The 11,160-nt window shown below is 41.0% G+C and overlaps 1 non-coding gene across 1 annotated transcript; it reads right to left on the bottom strand.

The window, feature by feature from the left end:
* Positions 1-8,956: 8,956 nt before the first annotated feature.
* Positions 8,957-9,075, bottom strand: LOC145391094 (5S ribosomal RNA). The gene has a single exon (XR_013895783.1). It is a non-coding gene; the product is annotated as a 5S ribosomal RNA (ribosomal RNA).
* Positions 9,076-11,160: the final 2,085 nt, after the last annotated feature.

Raw genomic sequence — 11,160 nt, 5'->3', positions numbered from 1 at the left:
TTTTTTGGCGCATCCTATAGAGCCAGGATTCCGGGGGCTTGAATGATGAGTGAATGGAAGCGTGACCCATTGAATTGGGCAAATTTGGGCTGTCTGGACATTACTACTCCTCACCCTGCCCTAAGGTGGGAAAGGAGGTCCGGATGATGATTATATATATATATATATATATATATATATATATATATATATATATATATATATATATATATATATATATATATATATATATATATATATATATATATATGGGTGAATACACTGAGTGACAAGCCAAATGGTCTCCCGTACACCAGGAAACCATTTACTACGCCGTGTGGTAATTATATAACCAAATTTTGTCGCCTGGTGGTTAAGTGGGTGATCACGGCACTTCAGTCGGATTGAGTCGGTGAAGGTTTGTATCCAAGGGGTAGTTGGGGTTTATTGCTCACGTAATGCCACTCGGGAATGAGTGAGGCTGGTCACTTTCATCTTAAATGTCAGGACCAACTTGCCTAGCCCCGGGCTCCTACGCTTCTCATGGGGCAACGCAGGATTGGATGACGGATGGATGGATGGAGAGAGAGAGAGAGAGAGAGAGAGAGAGAAATAGATATAGAGATATGTACGTATATGTTGATATAGATAGATAAATAGATAAACAGTTATAAAACCTCAATCAATCAATAATCAACAAATCAGTAATCAACATATACATTATGAACTGTCAAGCCAAACTATACAGCATTAGCAAATGTGGTGGTAACAGAGGGTGGAAATTAATAATTTCTCCCAGTAGCTCCCTAGATTTATAAATACAAATTACGCCATAATCGTTGCGAATTCGTTGTACGTTAAGAGTGGTCAGATAAGTATTGTACACATATGTGTCGTTGCGGTGAGTGAAGTCCACCAAAAGCACTCCATGCATGTCCCAAAACACACTTGCCATCACATTTCCCTGTCTTGTCGTTTTGTGTGTGTGTGTGTGTGTGTGTGTGTGTGTGTGTGTGTGTGTGTGTGTGTGTGTGTGTGTGTGTGTGTGTGTGTGTGTTCCAGCAGGAAAGTCAAGATTCATCCATGTTATGATTGGCATTTACTCGTACTCTCAAGATTGTAATGGAGCACCGTAGTCTCGTCTCCAGGAATAAGTATTTTCGCAAAGAAATCTTCAATCTGTTCAACATTTCGCTGAAGGAGTGTAGGAAAATATGCCAAGTACATAAATGTGAAGTCATCTCTTAGTTGCCTGGGAACGCACTTGCTAACATCTGGGGAATCTAGACTTTCGTGAGCAATGTCTCGTACTGTGCCGTGTGAAAGGCTAAATTTCTGTCCCAAACGCTCAAGAAGAACGCACCTGTTAGCTTTCAGCGCAACGTCATTGTCACCATGATGACAGAAGGTGGATGACTGCCCACTTCTTTGTTCATCCATTACTCTAACCTGCCCTCTTCCGATTTGGCCACTTCCGGGTTTTGGGCCACAAGGAATTGAAAATATCGACACTGATAACTTTCGTAAAATCAGCAAAAATTAGATAAATGTCGCGTGAAAATAGCTTTAACATAATATCAAGTACTTGCCTAACAATGCTGTGCCATATGGAGCCTAAAGAAAACAATAAACAATTTCTCAAACACTGTTAAAATATTGAGTTGATCGTCATTTACGGCAAAAATAGAAGAATAACATTACTCAGCGGTTACTTGATATAACGTCAAAGCTATTTTCACTAGGTATTCTTCTATTCCAAAAGCATTTTATGTTAATATTACACATTTTACATATGTGTTTTTCAACTCCCTAGTAGCCCAATATTAGCAAAATTCCAATCTGACACCACCTCCACACATGTTTCATTTTCATTACACTGGAAACACAGACTGTTACGAGCTCATCATGAATTTTTGTTGGTTGTCCGCCTTTTACCTGAAGAAAAGAAATGACATCTCGCTGTTTCACCTTTACCTATTTAAACAACGTGGTCGCCATTGCTAAGGTCACACTGGATAAGTGTGGTCACCATCTACAAGAGGTGCTCCGATAACTCCATGTTGTTTACCTTACGTTTTATGGGAATGAGTTCCTGTGCTCACACATATTATTATTATAAAATCTATCTATCTATCTATCTATAGCCCGACGCCCTAATCCCGCAAAGGGTGGCCGCAGACAAAACGCCTCCAAGTCGCTCTGTCACCCACCATTTGACTAACCTCCCCCCAACTCATCCCCCCCTCCCTCATATACCTCTCAACTCCATCCCTCCACGTCATCCTCGGTCTACCTCTCCCTCTCCCTCCCTCCACCTCACCTACATACACCCTCTTAGTCAGTCTTTCATTCTCCATTCTCTTCACATGTCCAAACCACCTCAGTGTATTTCTCCTAATCTTCTCAACCACATCCATATCCACCCCACAACGTTCCTTCACTTCTTCATTCGTCAACCTGTCCCTCTACGTCACTCCACATGCTCCTCTCAAGTAACTAATTTCCACTGCTCTCACTCTTGACTTGTTCCCCTCTTGCAAGGTCCATGCCTCGCTTCCATACGTCAGGGTAGGGATCACAATACTATCATGCAGTGACTTTTTAACTTCCATACTCACCTCCCTATTTCTCATCACTGCTTTCAGTGTACGAACAACCTTCCTTCCCTGCTGTACCTTTTCACGCACTTCATCCCTCAAAGTTCCACCCTTACTCATCACACTACCCAAGTACTTGAATGCACTCACATTCTCCATATCCTCACCATCCAACCTCACTGCACACTCTGTGACTTCATTCCTCTCAAACACCATAACTTTACTTTTGTTTACATTAACTTTCAGATTCCTCCTCCTACACACTGTCCCAAATTCATTCACCAAACCTTGCAACTCCCATTCACCTTCACTCAACAGTACTGTATCATCAGCAAACAGCAACACAGGAAACTTCCAAATCTCACCCTCATTCATTAGAGCCACCCCCACATCCACTGCCCTACCCTGCACCTCCTTTACAACCCCATCCATGTATATATTAAACAGCCATGGAGACATCACACAACCCTGTTTCAGTCCCACATTGAGATCAAAGAACTCACTCAGCTCACCATCCATTAGCACCGTAGCCCTAGCGCACTCGTACATACTCTTCACAGCACTCAACAATTTCCCCTCCACTCCATACATTCTTAATACCTTCCACATACCTTGCCTATCTATTCTGTCATAAGCTTTCTCCAAGTCCATGAAGGCAGCATACACTTTCCTTCCCTTCTCTAGATACTTCTCCACTAAACATCTTAGAACAAATATCTGATCTACACACCCTTTTCCCTTCCTAAATCCCCCTTATTCTTCTCCAACTAGCTCCTCTGTCATATGCCTAACCCTATCAATGAGTATTCTACCATATATTTTACCAGTCACACTAAGTAGGCAAATACCCCTATGGTTACCACATACTTCTCTCTCCTTTTCCTTTGTATAAAGGAACAATTATACCTGATTTCCAGTCCTCTGGAACCCTTCCCTCTTCCCAAGCCAATCTACACAACTTCCATATCCACTCCACAACAATCTCACCCCCATACCTAAGCATTTCACCACACACTCCATCAATTCCTTGGGCCTTTCCCAACTTAATATTCTTCATCGCTTCCACTACTTCCACCCTACTGATCTCTTCCTCCTTCCCCTCATCTCTTCTTCTCCCAGCCATTCCCCAACCACTTATACTCGCGCTGCTCTCACTCTCCACATTCAACAAATCCTCAAAGTGCTCCTTCCATCTCCTCAGTTTCTCTCTCTTCTCCACCAACAATCTATTATTCCTATCTTTCACTCCCCTACTATTTCCCCTTTCACACTGCCTTACTTTCTTTACCTCCTTCCAAAACAATTTCTTACTCTCCCTCCATTTCACACTCAGATTCCTCCCAAACTCTTCATCCACTTTCTTCTTACTCTCCTTCACCAGTCTCTTAACCTCGCTTCTCCTGCTCACATATACCTTTCTCTTCTCTCTCTCATCTTCTCCCCTACCTTTACTCACTAACCATTCACTATATGCCTTCTTCTTTTGTTCCACAGCTCGTTTCACCTCATCATTCCACCATGCTGTCCCTTGCACGCCCTTGCATCTCCTCCTCACTCCACAAACCGCCTCACACGCTGCGCCTATCTCTTCCGTGAATATCTTACATACGTCTTCCACCCCTTCCATCTGCTCTAGCTCATACCTTGCCAGTCTTTCTTCAACTATGCTCTTATACTCTGTCATTTTCTCACTATCTTGCAATTTCTCCACTCTTCTCACAGGAGTTGCTTCCTCATGTCTTCCCCTTCATCTCCTCAACCACTTTCTTTGCAGCTCTACCTTGTCCATCACTAAGTGATGGTCCGAGACTCCATTCTCCCACCCTCTCCACACTCTTGGATCCAACACTTCTCTTCTCATTCGCTCATCCACACACACGTAGTCTATCATTGCCTTTCGTTCAACAAGTTCACCATCCATCCTCCTCATTACTCTCCATGTATACCAGTGGATCATCTTATGCGGAAAGTAGGTGTTGGCTATTGCCAACCCCTTACCAGCACAGATGTCCACCAAAGCACTTCCATTCCCATTTACGTCAGCTGGCACACCCCACTGACCAACCACTCCATCCACTTGTACATTCCCAACTTTGCCATTCATGTCTCCAATCAACAGCACTCTCTCGCTCCTCTCAAACTTGTCCATACACGCTTCTACACTCGCCCAAAACTCATCTTTCACTCTTGCCACTCGATCCTCTGTCGGGGCAGACACACATACAATCGCCCACGCTTGTATACCTACTTTCATCCTGACCCATACAATCCTTGCACCCACTGTTCCATACTCTCTTATATTCTCCTTCCACTTCTTGCTTATCATCAGACATACTTCCTCTCTTGCCCTCTCACTTTCATTGACTCTCTCACATATACTTAAACCATATTCCCATTCTCTCACCCTTTCACCTTATCATTTAGTTTCAGTCAATCCACATATATCCACTTTTGCATCCTCAAGCACCTGAACAATCTCTCTCTCTTTCACTTCATCATTCACTCCTCTCACATTCCACGTTCCCACCCTAAGAATGTCCTTCGTCCGTTCCTTAGTCGTCAACGTATGGTCCGTCCGGGTCCGAGGCGCTTTGTTCGCTTTTTTAGTTAGTTCTTTTTACGGGGTGGGGCACTAACCCACCACCAACCCTTTTAGTCGCCTCGTACGACAAGCATGAAATATTACATGATGACCAGTAAATAACTCCCATTAAAGTGGAAAGTGTTTAGATCATTCATCCACATCGACCTTGCTGTTCGAAATGTACCACAGGTAAATAACACAGAACCGCCTTGAACAAGGTTGCCAGAACCTTCTTTAAGGAAGGCGCTGAGCATGGAGTGCCACCTCTGCCATCTGGTGTGGGGATGCCGTACTAACAACACTTACCGTGTGACGTGAGCCTCATCTTCATGGAAATTAAACTGGTAATATTTCTGTCTGACTTTTCCTTGATAACATAAATCACAACATAAAAGAAGCTTCAGTGAGGGAGATACGTCGCCTCCCTTTTTATAGATTCAGCCCCCACCTTCCCTTAAAAATGATCTGGAACCACCACTGACGTGTGTGTGTGTGTGTGTGTGTGTGTGTGTGTGTGTGTGTGTGTGTGTGTGTGAAGAAAGTAACTCAAAGTTACGATGTGAATTGGACCAAACATGGTTAAGGGGTTGAAGTGCCGACATTGGGTTGATATACAGCTTCAGAGAACAGGTCAAAAATCAAGTTGAACACAAAAATTCATGCAAAGCCTGGTGGAAGGAATGAGGATATGGCAAGGATGAAACAATTCATTTCTGATAAATCAAAGGTCAAGATCACAGGACAAGATTGCAAGGTCAATGTTTCGGCTCTTTTACTCAGTCCGTTTTTATTCAGTTTTACCAAATTTTTTGGACTAATTTAGGATCAGCAAAGAATGAACTGCTTTGATTTAGGAAACAATAGGGTATAGGTCAAAATCGCAAAGCAGGGTAAGCCCAACGGATTTAGATTTGAACCAGATTTGGTGGAAGGATTAAGTTCTAGCCAACATTGAAGCACATAAATTATAAGAAGGACTGCCTGAGGACCAAGGTCACAAGACAAGGTCAAAGTTTCTTCCCTTAGAGTGACTGTAGAAAACAGGTGCTGCACTCATTGTGTGACTGTATTTTTTGTTTTTTTAGTTATTCTCTTTGCAACGTTTTGTTTTTCACTACGAAAATGACTTTCCTGTTGTTTTTGGTATCAGCTGACGATTTCATTTTTTTACTTTAATAAGGCTTTTCAAAGCGAAGGTGTTATTTATAGCCTTCATTAACCCTTTATGAACTACAGGCCACTACTAAACTCGGCATAATTGTTTAAAGATATGAACAAAATAATGAAATACTTCGTCGGAATGAAGCGGTTTTCGGAGCCAGTTACCACATAGGACGCTGCATGAGAAGTCTATTCTGAGCTGAATGAAATCTAGATGTACAGTACCGAAAATATACTTGTAAAAAAATATCATCCAACCCAAGATGGTAACAGAACTCCTGGAAAAATTATGAAGACTTGTAAACACAAAAGGATTGAAATTAGGGACAGATTAGAAGAAATTACTGCAGGTGTCACTTGAGGAAGAGGCTCATTATTTACAATGACTCTCTCTCTCTCTCTCCACCAGGGGTTCAAGCTATTCATAGCAACTTATGTTAATAAATGTTAATAAAGATGGTTTCAGCTAATAGAGGCTTTTCAATCCATTTATTAATCGCAGGGCGCTGATTCTGTTATTAGTATTGAAGAGGCATTCTCACGGAACATTCTTGTGAATAACTGTAGCACCATTAAGTCACGGAGAATGATTCCTCAGAAGCGAGTTAACAAAACATTTGGCCAATACACAGATGCTGCCATAAAAAACTGGTAATCCTTATCTAGCCGTGACACAACTAGTCATACTCGTATCCCGGTCAAGGAGAAGAAAGTCTTGCAGGAAATTCTAATGGTCTCTCCTGATGCCAATATATGGATGACCAGCCTTGGAATAGTCAGTAACCCTTTAGATGAAACCACACAGTTATGTAAACAGTTCTTGTACTTCTCTTTAAGGCAAAGAAATGAAACGTTCTAATGCTAAAAACAGAGATGGAAAGCCTTTACAAAACTTAAACCAGAGCAAAGAATTGGAAAACCTGCCAACACATTAGGCTAGGCTTGAGAATATTAATAGACTAAAGAACGTGTTGCTCAACTAACATATCAAAACCCTCTCACATTAGGATGGAAGCTATGTGATCGGTCACTTCACCCAGCATTATCCAAAGTTCATTGGCCCTTCTATTCCATCATTCAGCTGTTATGATGAAACTGGATCAAACAGCAAATCGTTAACCACAACGTGCTCCAGTCGTACATGCAAGTTTCGTAAAAAATTTGATCTGTGCAAAATTATACAATTGTGCAAGGGACAAGAGCAACTGCACCATCGGTATATATGTTGCACATGAGGATTTAGAGAATTAATTATAATTAGTTTTTAAATACCGTGGGACTAGATTAAACCAAATCTTCATATGCTGCTGAGTGGTGTGTCTCTCATTTACAAAAAAAAAAAAAAAGTAAACCGATTTACTAATATACTGAACAAAATATTCCAAAACAGTTGAATATAATCTAATTTCGCCACACATGGGACACCTGTTCTGCATTACTCTGCATGATTATAGAGTACAAGTGTACAAATAAAGTAAAATTTTAAGAACGTAAAATAAACATAAAAACTGTATCGCTTTTTTTCAGTCACTTTAAAACTTTTGAAATATAGTCATATGACTGTTGATATTCAAAGAAAAGTAACATGAACACTAATCAACAACCACTGAAATCAAGTTATATTTTTGTTGCAGTTATATAAAAAGACCATGAGTCTTAATAAATCTAAGTGTTTTGATTTGCAAAACATCAATGATGCCAAATAATACTGAAATTTTATTCACGTAGAAAGGAATGCATCTTATACTGTTCACTGAATCAGCACAAAATTAGCATCATCTTACAGTTTTATATGGAGGGTTACAAAATACAAGGTAGTTCGTAAACAGCGTTCCACTAGATATTCAATAGTCGATATGATTTGTATTGCGTTGTGGTGACTACTCAGTCTGCTGGTGTGGGTTTGTGTGTGACAGAGCCAGTAGAAAATTTTAAAAATGCAGGATAGATTGTGATAACACTAGATTAGCCTTTGAGGAAAAATAAAAGAAATTACCCCATGCAGTGGAGGGGAAAAGAAGGTACACTCGCACCAAAAAAGTACCGGTGCAGAATATGTGTTAAATATTATGACACACGGAACAAAGGTAACTGGAATTTGTGGTTATGTCCTTCCACAAGCAGGCATCTCAGACGACAGATGAATGCTATTTCAAATACCTCTTGTGTCCTCCATAATGAGTAGAGAATGGCAGTAATTGTTTTAATATATACAGGTATTAATGAGCTGTCACTGCCACATGATCGAATCATTCCGGATGGCATCGGACCCACAATGCACCGATATTTTTTGGTGCGAGTGTACATATGGACCACTCAGTTTATATATATATATATATATATATATATATCCCATTGGCTCCCAGAGTTCCTGGGTGAGGGATTGTGCTGGCAGGCCACTAATTGTACCGCTCTCAGCCTATCGGCTCATAGTTGCGAAACTTTATTAACTTTTGAAGATTCCCAGTTCCGTCCTATATTGAGGACACTGGGCTCAAATTATATATATATATATATATATATATATTCATTGCCAGACGCCATGTATCCCAAACGGGGTGGCCAATGGCTTAGAGTTAATTGTTTTACAGGGAGGGGCACCAATCCTCCACCAACCCCACTTGACACGTAGGGATGCCAACAGCATCTGGTGTTCCCAGACGGTCACCCATCCAAATACTAACCAGACCCAACGTTGCTTAACTTCGCTGATCGGACGGGAATCGGTGTACTCAACGTGGTATGGCCGTTGAGATAATATATATATATATATATATATATATATATATATATATATATGTTACAAAACACTATGCAAAACCTGTGTTATCTCCGACATTATTGTTGAAGTGAGCGAGAGAAACTAGCGAGAGAGAAGACAACTAAACACTTAGTTGAATGTGGAGATACAGAGCAAGAATTGCAGAAATACATGTTATTCGAAGACTAAGATGCTACTGTAGATCAAAACACATCATTGAAGAGTTTATCTAAAAGTATGTGGTGTTACCTAGTTTTTTTTTTTTCCCCTAAAAATCTGATGTCATTTTGCCGACCGAAGGCTAAAGTTACCAAATCGAGCACCGAAACTTATTATCTTAGAAATTAATAAACATACAGTGATCCCACGTGCAATTTCAGAAAGCTCTGGAAAAGCAACAGTTGTTGCTTCACAATTTTTTTTAAATATTCACAGTCGCATTGAAGACCAAAGCTGCATTATCACATAAGTTAATGAAGCTACATGGACCTACTCATATCGTACAAAAGCTAACAACTTCATTTGCACGAATATGTTCCAAAGTATAAAGTCTGGATGCTTCTAATTCTCTTAAAGCTACACCGGATCTTCAGACAATGATGGGATGTTTTGTCAGGACTCCGTATTACAATAATACAACTCATAGATAGATAGATAGATAGATAGAAGCACCAAGCCAGGGTGTGAGATAGAAAGAGTGTCAGCAAGAATCAACCAAAAGGAAATTAGCTCGCAACTCTTAAGTGAAGGAATGCTAGAAGTGCACCGGAAGCAGTACATACACACAGACATACAGAGTTCTAGAAGCTTCCACGACAGTATAGCCCACGTGACACGACCCCTGCTAAACGAGAATGTAGGAATCGGAGATCAGAAAGGGGCTAGCCATAGAACCGACAGGTAGTGGGGACAGCAAATAAGAAGAGGGGTCCGACGACACTTAGTAAATTACCTCCCTGTGTACTACATACTTTTGGTCAACTTAGACTTTCTTTGAAGATAATAAATCAAGATCAACTCCCTGTATTCATCTTTAACTCCACCTGCTCTTCGATTAGCACAATAACTTTAACCAAAACTCAAGACTTACATATTACAAGACCAAAGAGTCACATATAATAAATGGTGGCAGTAACGATCGGCCCTACACCTACGAACCATCATTTCTACAATCAATGAAACACAATCGAGCATATAGTAGCAACGACGAGTTACGAGTGAGGATCAACAAACTCTGCGATATAACTACAAATAACAAGTCTACAAGACAACTCTATAATCTTCACGCAACTTCAAGTATCAGCAAGAAGAATAAAAAACAAAACAAGTAAACGAAAAGCAAGAACAAAGCAAAAAGCACTAGATCCCCAACGCTCTCTCCTACCATCCCCCTACCTCCATTGCTGACGCAAGTTCACAGAGGTCAAGACGACGTGGCAAATACCTGAGCCACATTTATAATGCATCTTACTCACCTTTCCTCACTCAGATTACTCACCGCTACTCATTTACTCACCACAGCTACCAGTGTGGGAACCGACGTCACCATGCATGCATCTGCTGAGACGACGTCACCATGTGTGTTTGCTGAGACGACGCCACCTCAATCAAAGTGTGACTGACACCAGGCACTTCTCACCCACTGCTCGTTACTCATTCTTATTCACATAGCTCCTGCTCATACTCATTTATCTCCAACAGTATTGAGTGGGAATTCGATGTTCTATGGTGAGATTCGCCTATGATTACAGCTGTTAACCACTACAGTCAACACTGAAATCATCAGGTAATGGAATTTCCGGAGTAATATTGTCCATCAACACGGCCCTAGAATTATCGAGGGGGAGATTTTCCATCAACTCAATTTATCTTCCTAGACCGACATCTGCTGCCAACACGCCTCTGTATTAAGTGGATGTAATTATACTCACTCGTTTGTTTTGTTTTGTGTGATATTCGTCCCAGTTTCCTGGGACACGGGCAAACAGAGAGCCCGTCAGAGGTGCGCACTACTTGCGCGAGCTTGCTTTTATCGAGGTGGAGGGTAATCCCTTACCGCAGTAAGTAATGTATTTAAA

The sequence above is a fragment of the Coenobita brevimanus genome, chromosome 16 (assembly GCF_032717465.1).
Source record: "Coenobita brevimanus isolate Jiangsu-jjx chromosome 16, ASM3271746v2, whole genome shotgun sequence".
NCBI classification, from domain to species: domain Eukaryota; kingdom Metazoa; phylum Arthropoda; class Malacostraca; order Decapoda; family Coenobitidae; genus Coenobita; species Coenobita brevimanus.
The sequence above is the reverse complement of the archived record's forward strand: the minus strand, read 5'-3'. Positions and strand labels throughout refer to the sequence as shown.